This window comes from Adiantum capillus-veneris, chromosome 8 (assembly GCF_014529385.1).
Source record: "Adiantum capillus-veneris isolate H3 chromosome 8, ASM1452938v2, whole genome shotgun sequence".
In the NCBI taxonomy this organism is placed as follows: Eukaryota; Viridiplantae; Streptophyta; class Polypodiopsida; order Polypodiales; family Pteridaceae; genus Adiantum; species Adiantum capillus-veneris.
In genome coordinates this window covers 96,034,579-96,045,472 of record NC_140938.1, presented here as the reverse complement: position 1 = coordinate 96,045,472, position 10,894 = coordinate 96,034,579, and positions in this window count along the sequence as shown.

Below are 10,894 nucleotides of genomic sequence, written 5' to 3'. Positions count from 1 at the left end.
CGTAGCCTCGCGGTTTTGTCATAAAAGGACAAGAGGACAAAGTGTGCATATGTAAGAAGGCTTTGTATGGGTTGAAGCAATCTCCTTGTGCTTGGTATGAGAAAGCTGACACTCATTTGGTGAAACGAGGCTTTCGTAACAGTCCAACAGAAAGCACATTGTATGTAAAGCGTGAGGATGATGTATTTCTCATTGTGGTTCTTTATGTCGATGATTTGCTGATCACTGGACCAAATGAGAGACATATTGCTGAATTTAAGGCTGATTTGAATGCTACTTTCAAGATGAAAGATTTGGGACTGTTGCATCATTACTTGGGTATACAGTTTAAGCAGTGTGATGGTGGTATTTCCTTGTGTCAGAAAAGTTATATAGAGACATTGCTATGTAAGTTTAGACTTGAGGATTGCAAACCTATTGCCACTCCCATGGAAACAGGTTTGAAGTTGAGTCTACATGATGCTGGTGATCCTGCTGATGTCACTCTTTACCAAACTGCTATTGACTGCCTCATTTATGTATGCAACACGAGGCCAGATATTCAGTTTGCAGTCTCACAGGTCAGCAGATTTATGCATAGCCCAGGGTCTAAGCATTGGCAGGATGTCAAGAGGATTTTCCGCTACCTTAGTGGCACTTTACATCTTGGCTTGTTTTATCCCAAGGGGGGATCATTGCCGCCAGACTTACATGCTTTTTCGGACTCAGATTGGGCTGGTTGTTTTGACACGCGAGTATCCACAAGTGGTTTTTGTTTCATGCTTGGCAGTTCATGTATATCATGGTTGAGCAAGAAGAAACCTACTGTGGCCACTTCGAGTTGTGAGGCTGAGTACAGGGCAGTCTTCACAGCTACGGTTGAGTGTGTATGGCTCAGACGCCTTATGGCTGATTTGGGTGTTGGACAGGACACTGCCAACACTATCTACACTAACAGTCAGAGCGCATTTGCAGTTGCGAGGAACCCAATTTTTCATGCTCGCACAAAGCACATTGAGGTGCATTACCACTATGTCAGGGAGAGGCTCTCAACACGAGAGATCAGCTTGGCTTATGAGCCAACACAGGACAACCTTGCAGATCTTTTCACAAAGGCATTGTCTCGTGAGAATCTTGAAGCTTTCCGTAAATCTTTGGGCTTACTCCCCTTTGTGGATTGATCCTGTCCTCATGGCATGGCACTTCCCTTTACTCATGTGCCAGCTCTCGTTCACCGCATCACTCCAGGAGGGGATTTGTTACCATATACATGTGGATTTGTTACCATACTACAAGAGGTTGTGTGCTCTTGTGACGCTGTTAGCGACGGAAATACACTGGGTTTTTATAACCCCCGGCGTCGCTAAAACCGTCGCTACGAGTGTCGCTATGAGCGTCGCTATATAGCGACGCTCATAGCGACGCATATAGCGACGTTTACACAGAAGACTATAGCGACGCTCATAGCGACGCTACAGAGCCATAAATAGCGACGCTTATAGCGACGCCCGAGAGATTTTTTTTTTGGTGGCAGGGCATTCACCCATCAACCATATTGTACTTGATTCACTTTTTAAAAAAAGTGCAAGGGTAGATAATAGACCCAAAATAGTCACCCACAAGACGCATTGTTTGCAAAATTGACAATTGTACACATCATAGGCAAAATGAATTGATTGGCAAATGTAATAATGACAATTGTACAACATCATAGGCATAAAGAATTGATTGGCAAAAGGAACTGTGGTGACAAATGTAATAATATACATGGTTCAAAAAGACGTATAAAATCCGTCTCATGATACATAAGCTATGAGAAACCCTAAACCAATGCTATCTAGCTACGGCTAAACTGACGTCGTCTAGTCAGACGTCTCATCGCGTCCAAGCGGCGTATCTGTCGGATTCTGCAAAAAAAGACAATAAGACAGCTTTCAGTAAGTATAAACATATAACGACATTTATAAAACAATACAAAAAATAAAAAAGAGTAAACCCTAATACTAACCATGCCGCCACGAGAACTGAGAATGTCCATCAGGGCGTTTAAGCCCTTCCTGCCTGCGTACTCGCGCTCGTACGGTGTGGGATCACGTCCTGTCATCGACCACTGTCAAAACATACAAAGATTTCATTATGTTAGAACTAAAAAACTCATAAACCCTAAACTATCGAACATAAAGAGCAATGTGAAAACACTTACAAAATCGGCCTCAAATGATGCCCATCCACCGCTCCCCAAGTGGTGCGAGCTCCCTGCCTCTACTCGCGCTCTGGCTGCATCCTTTTGTTGCATCCACTTGTCGGGATTCTCGCGCGCTGCTTTCTTCGCATTCTTCCAATCTTCTTTGGCCAGCCAATCTGACCTGTTCCACCCATTCTTGATTGCTTTTTGCACTTCGAAACGCTTGTGTTTGCAGTATTCGCGCATTCGAATCTTCATCAGGTCTTCATTGAAGCGCTGATCCCGTGTTGGAACGGGAAACTCATCATGAAGTATGCTGATGACTCTGTTTTTTAAATCACTTGGTACTTCACTCCATTTGTTTCGTATGTAGTGTCTAAACAGCTGAGAGCAAAGACCACGCATGCGCGAGATCACCTTCTTGCCGTCATCATCCATGATGATGCCGCTGCTGATGTCGACGGAGTAAGGCAAGCCCTCTGGCCGGTGACGCGTGAACCTGGGTGTCCCGGCAGGGGTCTCTAGCGGCGTGTCGATGGGGGTACGGACGTCAGGTGTCTCCACCGGCTCTGGGCCCCGAAGCGAGGAGTGTCGAGTGGGGTGGCTCCTGGCGGAGTAGGTAGAGGTGTGTAGCTTCTAGGAACAGTCAGCCGTGCAAAACCTGGCGTAGATGGCGATGCTGTGGCTGGTGTGGGGGTGGGCAAAGAAGGGGAGGGTAAAGAGCCTCGTCGAACACGAGGCGGTGTGGAGGCATCGGTGGCGGAATCCCCACAACAACCGCCACCGCCACCACTAGAGCGCCGGTGTCTAGACGAGTGTGAAGCTCGTCTCGTCGACGCCGAAGCTTCGGAGCGCGCCGAATGCTCCGAAAGAGAGGGAGATGCGGATGGAGTAGGAACGCGCGATGATGCGCCAGAGCGATGACGCTCCACGTACCACTGTCTCTGCTGCGGTGACAAAGAAGAAAGAAACTCCTCATCATCCATACCTGCATTAAACACACGAATATTTAAACTTAATATTGAATGAATAGAGTAGACAATGACGCAAAGACCATTAAATACAATGACGTAATGACGCATATAAATACAATGACGCAATGAATTGAGTGATAGAAGAGGCAAGTCGAAAACTCAGAATTTTCAATCAAAAGATGTGAGCGCGAGTAGAAAAGAGCGTTATACACCATGGAAGGTACTTAGAGAGCCAGAGCTTTTACAACACGGAGCAAAATTGTTCAAATACAATATTTGTGGCTTTAAGAGATCTCTCTCTCATCCTCGCATAACTCATCATAACTTCCTATATCTATATAGAGCTCTCCGTTTAAACACATATCCTCTGTTTCATTTTGTAGCTCCTCTGCATGCACCCCATATAGAGTAGTAGCATCTTGATGCTCGTCTGGCACCACCGCAGCGGCTTCTGATTGAGCATCTTCTCTGATCTCCTCCATTGATGTCGTTTTGATTGGCACATGGTAGCCTTCATACGTCCTTGCACTACGAGGGGCTACCTCTATGACGTACCACCAGTTTGATGTAGACTTTGTAGGATGAAATATTACCTGCCAGAGCCACATAACTTACATGAGAGCTTTCAAGCACATAACTTGTAAAAGGGGGATGTTAACTATTTACATACTTACTTGTTCACAATGCTCAGGTAGTACGAAAGTGTCTCTTAGGTCAGTCCATTTCTTAGTAGAATCCACCTCAAGAAAACCAGACTCTCCTCTACGCACAGTAGCGTTGCGACCCTCCATGATTATCTTGAACCATTGCACGTCGAACAAGTCGACAAAAAATCCTCTGTAATCCATTCTCAAAATCTCTTGCAGCGTGCCAAAGTAAGTGAGTTCCGCCACCACAGGATCTGCATCAGAGGAACGTCGTCGACTAGACTGTTCAAATTTTGCCATGATTCCACAATCTTGAGTAAAACGCTTTTTGTCGATTCGTTCCACCCTAAAATGTCGACCTTTACACCATGCTGCTGTGTATGACTTATACTACAACGAACAAAGATTATGAGTGGCCGTTCAAACGTTTATAAATAAAGTCACTTGCTAGTCGTACATTGCAAACTTACCTTGGTCGCGCAACCCCGAGAGTACTCCCACTCTTCTTCAGTCACTTCGTCACCGCATTGTTGTGCACTTTTCAATTGGTTGTGCAACCATCTTAAGCTCATGAAGGTTGGTAGGCTCTCCAGAACCGCTGGATAGTGCATCGGTGGTCGTCTTCCCCGTCTTCACTCGATTCGTGCCCTTTGTCACTCTTGCTTTGCATCCTCATATTGTGAAATCCACTTTTGCATCACTGGATTGTGAAGCATGCAAAATCGGTTGATTTTAGCCTCTAGATCTTCCGTCATCTTCTTCTCAACACCGAGATTGCACATGACAATCCCAGATATGCGCTCATCATCTATGGTTCGCCATAGCGTGTCCCGGGATTTATCAAATCCGTCTAGCCACTCTCCAATGTACACTAGGGACTCTGATACCAACCAACCTTTTGCCATGCTACCCTCCGGACGTGCCTTTTGACGCACATATCCCTTAAGCGTTTTCATGAAACGCTCTGAGAAGAACATCCATCTGGAATGAACTGTGCCAGCTATTTCCACCTCATCAACTATGTGAACAAGAAGATGCACCTGAATGGTTAGCATTGTAGTAGGAAAATGTTTCTCAAACATGCACACAAGCTCCGTAGCATTTAGTTTGGCGAATGGTATGGAGTCTACGTTGATCTCCTTTTGTGAGATCCATTGCACCAGCTTTGCAAGTTTGTAGATTGTGTTACGGATGTCGAGAGACAAACATCCCTCAATGGCAACCGGTAAAATAAACTGTAAAGTATGTGCAACAATGATATTAAAGTCCACATTTTATGCAATGATATTAAAGTCCACTATGAACGTACCTGACACATTTTATGCCAATCGTGTGACTTCAAACCGGTAAGCTTTCCTTCTTTAGTAAAACACGTTTGGAGCGAGTGCATTATGCCAGTGGGGGTCCGCAAAGATTGAATGGTCTCTTTTACTTTGCGTTCTTGGGCTCCTGTGAAAATCCATGGTGCTTTAGGGAGTTTTATCGATCCATCAGACGCTGTTTGCGGCCAATATTGCTCCATACGATCCACATTTCTAAGGTCAACTCTGGCTCCCAAACTATCTTTCTTGCCGGTCAAATGGTCCCATAGTAGATTACCCACATTCTTGAATATGTGCATTGGATCGAGCAAGTGATTGATCATGAGTCGGGGCCAGTATGGTAACTCGTACCATAGAGATAGTCTCTTCATCCCTGGAGGCAATCCGTCATCGCACATCTCCTTCTGCTCTAACCATGCTTGTGCAGACATCCTTGGTGGCTCTCTTCCCAAAAAGCCGTCGCGTAACACATGATTCTCTGGAAGATACGCTTGATGACCTTCGTAGATTTTCTTCTTCAGTGAGGGTGCCCTACGTGCATTCAGTCTAGGTCCACATGTGACACATGCTCTGTATCCGCTTGTTTGAAGCCCTGCATGTATACACATGATAATAGATCAACTATGGGAAAAAACAAGATTTACAGTGTCTGAGTGAGGAGTGTCAATAGATCACCTGAGCATTCTGTTAGCCCGGATAGTCATGCATGGTCCACATTAGAATGCCTCTGATCAAAGCATTCCGTCGTCCTGTGTGTCGGCTCATATCCACCACCTCTATGCCAATCCACAATTGTTGTAGCTCTTCCAATAGTGGACGAAGATACACATCCATATTCCCCACTTTATATCGCCCTGGCACAATCAAGCTTAGCCATAGGTGCCCCTTCTTCGTAGTCAACCACGGGGGAATGTTGTAGTTGACGATGACAACGGGCCATACACTGTAAGATGTTGATCTTTGACCAAATGGATTTATGCCATCCATAGCCAGGCCTAAGCGCAAATTTCGAGCTTCCCTGGCAAAATCCGACCATGTTCCATCTATATGTTTCCACGCTACGCAATCTGCAGGAATTCGTAGCACACCATCCGAAGATTTATTCTCCTCATGCCATGATGCTAGGGTGGCCATGGACTTACATTCGAAGAAATGCTTGATGCGAGGAAGCAGAGGGAAATGTCGCAAAACCTTTTGTGGAATTTTTGTCCCGTGGAGATCTACTCGATATCTTTCGGAATCACATTTCGGACACTTCTCCATGTCTATGTATTCCCCTCTGAAAAGAATGCAGTCATTAGGACAAGCGTGGATAGAATTGTAATCCATCCCCAAGTTTCACAAAATCTTTCTTGCTTCATCTCGGGAATCTGGCATCACATTGTCAGCTGGTAGTATGTGCTCTTTCAGCAATCTACACAACATAAAAATATGATACAGTCGTGTAAAAATCTATCAGATCATTATACATTTAGAGTTCTATTAAAGTAAACTAATTGTAATAGATCACCTGAAAAGCGCTGTGACGCTAGTGTCACTCCATCCAAACTTTGCCTGCATGTTGAGAAGAACCAGGAGTGCTTTCAATCTAGACATACGTGCTCCATTATACAATGGCGTATCGGCTTCACTTTTCATATCATCATAGATAAGCCTTTCTGAATCCATGATCGTCTCGATCATTTCATCAATCTCAGGCTCAAACGTTGCCTCGTTGGGAATGTGCTCTGCATGATCATCCCCCGAGCTGTCAGAGGCTACATCTTGTGGCCTCACATATGCTGCTTGACCAAAGCGCCTGCGAACATGTCTATTGGGTTGTAAGATTGCTGCTTGTTGGCCAGCGTCAGAGTCCGACGAGTTATAATTGGCAAAAACTCGATCTATAATAGATGGATCAAACTCGCCAAATTCGCGAACGTGGTGCAAAGAAACACGTCTTGTCCGTCGCACAGCATGCTTGCATTGATTACAAGGACATAAGACCCTCGTTGAGAGATAGGTGTTTCGGTTGGACGGTCCGACATCCTCGTCGCTACTCATAATGAGGATAAAAAACTTATAACCTGGACAACAAATTTAATATTCTATTGGCATTCTTCGTCTTATCTCTCTCTCTCTCTCTCTCTCTCTCTCTCTCTCTCTCTCTCTCTCTCTCTCTCTCTCTCTCTCTCTCTCTCTTTACCTCACATTCTCTAGTCATGTCCAATCCCCGCACACCTCGGTCTAGAGATGCACGGAGATCAGAACCACCGGGTTATAATCTCGTCTTTGTTGGTCAATACCTATATTTGTGGGTACAAGAAATCTACACACCCACGTCTACATGATACTGCATGTAGTGGACAAAACCCCTTTGCCTCTTCTCTAGCTGTAGCACTTCACAGCATCTTAACATCTTTTCACAGTAGATCTTTTCACTGTTCGTCTAACTCTAAACCCTAAACCGTAAGTAATTCTTGCGTGGACTCGATCTAACGTAAATAAGCGTAAATCTAAATAAACGTAAATCTAACTAAAAATAAAGCTAAATCTAATTTAACGTAAGTCTAATGACCAGAGGTTGTCTAGATGGTCATTGTGTCGGGGATGTAGTGACTCTTGCTGCCCTGAAGATCCACCTTCTTCCCTATCTTCTGAAGACATTTCACCAGTACTTTTGGATCGACGGAGCCCACCATGAGTGAAGGCAGCAATACCCTATATTCCATTGAGGGCTTTCTTCACCCGCTTCATGCAGGCATCACAGTCTATGGAGACCTAAATCTAAATCTAGCTTAAATAAACGTAAATCTAGTTAAAAATAAACCTAAATCTAATTTAATGTAAGTCTACATATAACCTAATCTTTAACGTCTTTTAAGATAGTTTCCTATGATGTTATAACTCTCTTCTTCTTGTGTGTGTGCGCGTGTGTGGATGTGTGTGCCAATAAAAAGAGATAAATGGTATAACCTTTCTATCACCCATGCCAAGTATGATAGATTGATTATGCCATTTCCCTCTTGAATAATAGGTCTTGAGTTCAACTCCTCGTCGGCTAGATCTTTAGGTCTTTTAATTTTAATTAGTTTCCTACGACGTTAAATTAGTTTCTCTCTCTTTCTCTCTCAATGTGTGTGTGTTTTTTTGGATCATATGCATGTTTTCTCTCTCTTTTCCTCTCTCAATGTGTGCGTTTTTTGTTTATGCATGTTCTCTCTCTCTTTTCCTCTCTCAATGCGTGCGTTTTTTGTGTATGCATGCTCTCTCTCTTTTTCTCTCTCAATGTGTGTGTGCATTCTTTGTTTATGTATGTGTGTGTGCGTTTTTGTTTTTGTTTGTACTCTCTCTCTCTCTCTCTCTCTCTCTCTCTCTCTCTCTCTCTCTCTCAAAAACACTATGTGTGTGTGTGTGAGAGAGAGAGAGAGGGAGAGAGAAAGAGGGGAAGGGAACATGAGAATGAGGAGAGGGAAGGAGCATACCTGGCTCTCCTTCCTCTCCTCGTGTGTGTGTGTGTGTGTGTGTGTGTGTGTGTGTGTGTGGAGAAGAAAAAGAGAGAGAGAGAGAGAGAGAGAGAGAGAGAGAGAGTGAGGGAGAGCGTTACCTGCTCCTTGCTTGAGGGCGCCGAAAAACTCAGATCTGAGATCTGAGTTTTTGGGCGCGCTCGGTTATTTTTTTACCCCAGCCGGCGTCGCTATGAGCGTCGCAAATTTCTTTGTAAATTTGCGACGCTCATAGCGACGCTTATAGCGACGCTCGTAGCGACGCCGGGAATTTTTGTTTTTAGCGTCGCTGTGTGAGCGTCGCTAATATGAATAGCCTCTTGTAGTGGTACGTAGTGATGTGTGTGAACACACTAGGACCGCCGGGGCATTTTTTCCCTCTTTAGGAGGTTTTTTCCCTCGTGCATTGTATATACTCCCATCACTCTAGGGCTATCTATCATTCCATTGCACACTAAGTAACACACTCTCTATTGTGTGCCTTGAGCTTTTTTCGTCTTCTCCAAGCTGTGTGTGTTTCTCTGCAATCCTAATTCCAACAGCTTGAGAAGATAAATATGTAAGTTATTTTTTTATTATGAAAGTTCGGTTTAGAAGATGTTTTAGCTTATGAAACTATTTTGGTGTTATTGTTAACTTATGAAAACATCACTCTAACTCATCCTACTAGAGAGACATCCAAGTATCAAGAGGGATACAAGGTGTTTGATAGTTTGCGATGGTTGTTGGAAAACCATCATATCTCTTGCGAGGAGTTTGACTCACCAATCGGATCTCTACAAGTAGCAAGTGTAGATAATGACTATTGTATTAATTCTTTTGGGTTATTGATTTATCTATTTTGTTTTTTGTTGTTGTAGAGTTAGAGTGATCAAACGTATGTACTTGTGGACAAGGACAAGGATGACGAGGAAGAGGGCTAGGATAGTTTTTTTTTTTGTAGTCTTCGTTTCAAAAGTCTAAATGTGGCACAAAAACCCCTCATCATTTGTACAGAAAACTCATTTAAAATTTTGGATTTATTTGTAAGTTTTTAAAAGTATTTTTCTTTTCTCGTTACTTCGTGCTTCAAATTATAAAGATAAGGTGTGTCTTCTAATTTCAAAGTTTATTACTATTCTTTTTTTACACTTTTCAAAATGCAATGAATATTTGATATGTTTTATGCAAGTAAAAAATAAAGATGCTCATTTAGGCCACCCAAAATTGGGTTGCTCAAATGAGCATCTTTATTTTTGAAAATCCATATAGCGATAATATTCACGATAATGAGCATGGTAACATGCATGATAATAGCCGCAGATATATATCCACAACTATTACCATGTATATTGCTGAAAAACAACCATCACATGCATTACTGTCGCTTACCTCTCACGCAAACTTTTCTCTTTCTATTTTTCTTTGAACTAATCCATGGCAATACTGGCAATTTTGGACTTTTCATCTGATAGTGGTCCAGGCAATGGATTTAGTTTTATTTGTAGATAGTTAAAGGTGAGCTTGAGTGTAAACTTCTTCATGTTATTGTAGACATGGGCACCCTCTTATGGTGGGGCCGCCATCTACTCAGGTTCTTGAGCAAATGGTAGATCTAGTCCTGAAGCATGCATTCACTTTACAAGAGGAGTACCTACGTTTGATGGACAATAGCTAGTGGCCTATGGTCTTTCACAACAGATGACACCATGGGGGATTTAGGGAGGGGCTCCATACGTTCAGAGCCTCGCACCAATAGCACCTTCTTCTACCTCACCGTCTTATTGATGCACCTCCTTCCATAGTAGGGACCTACACCATTCCATTCAACTTCTGCTTCCCATGACCCTTGTCAATAATTAGCCCAACACCTATGCTAGATATGCATGAGTGCTACTACAGGGTCCAGTATGGTGGTGAGGTCATTTTGGCATTGTGCAAGATAATGCATTTGGGCACCACCTGCAAATTCTTATACACTCAACATATAAGAATTGTTTATTAAATTTAGATACCAACCACAAAATCATGCATAATATGTCAAGGAAAAGTTGCATGTTCTATTTTTTTAAGCCTCCAATGAGCGTTTCTTGACTCAATGGTTGGAGGGGTAAATCATTTTATAAAAAAAACAAGCAATCAAGTATATACACACCACGGCCAACTAGGTGATCACAAATCTAGAGAGGATCTATCATGGTGGAAACATAGAAGATGCAAAGTGGAAGTGGGACACCTACGAAAATAACAAGGAAGCGGCATCAGGCTCATCCCACAAACAACAACATGAAGCTCGTGCGAGAAAAACTCCCACGCACTATGG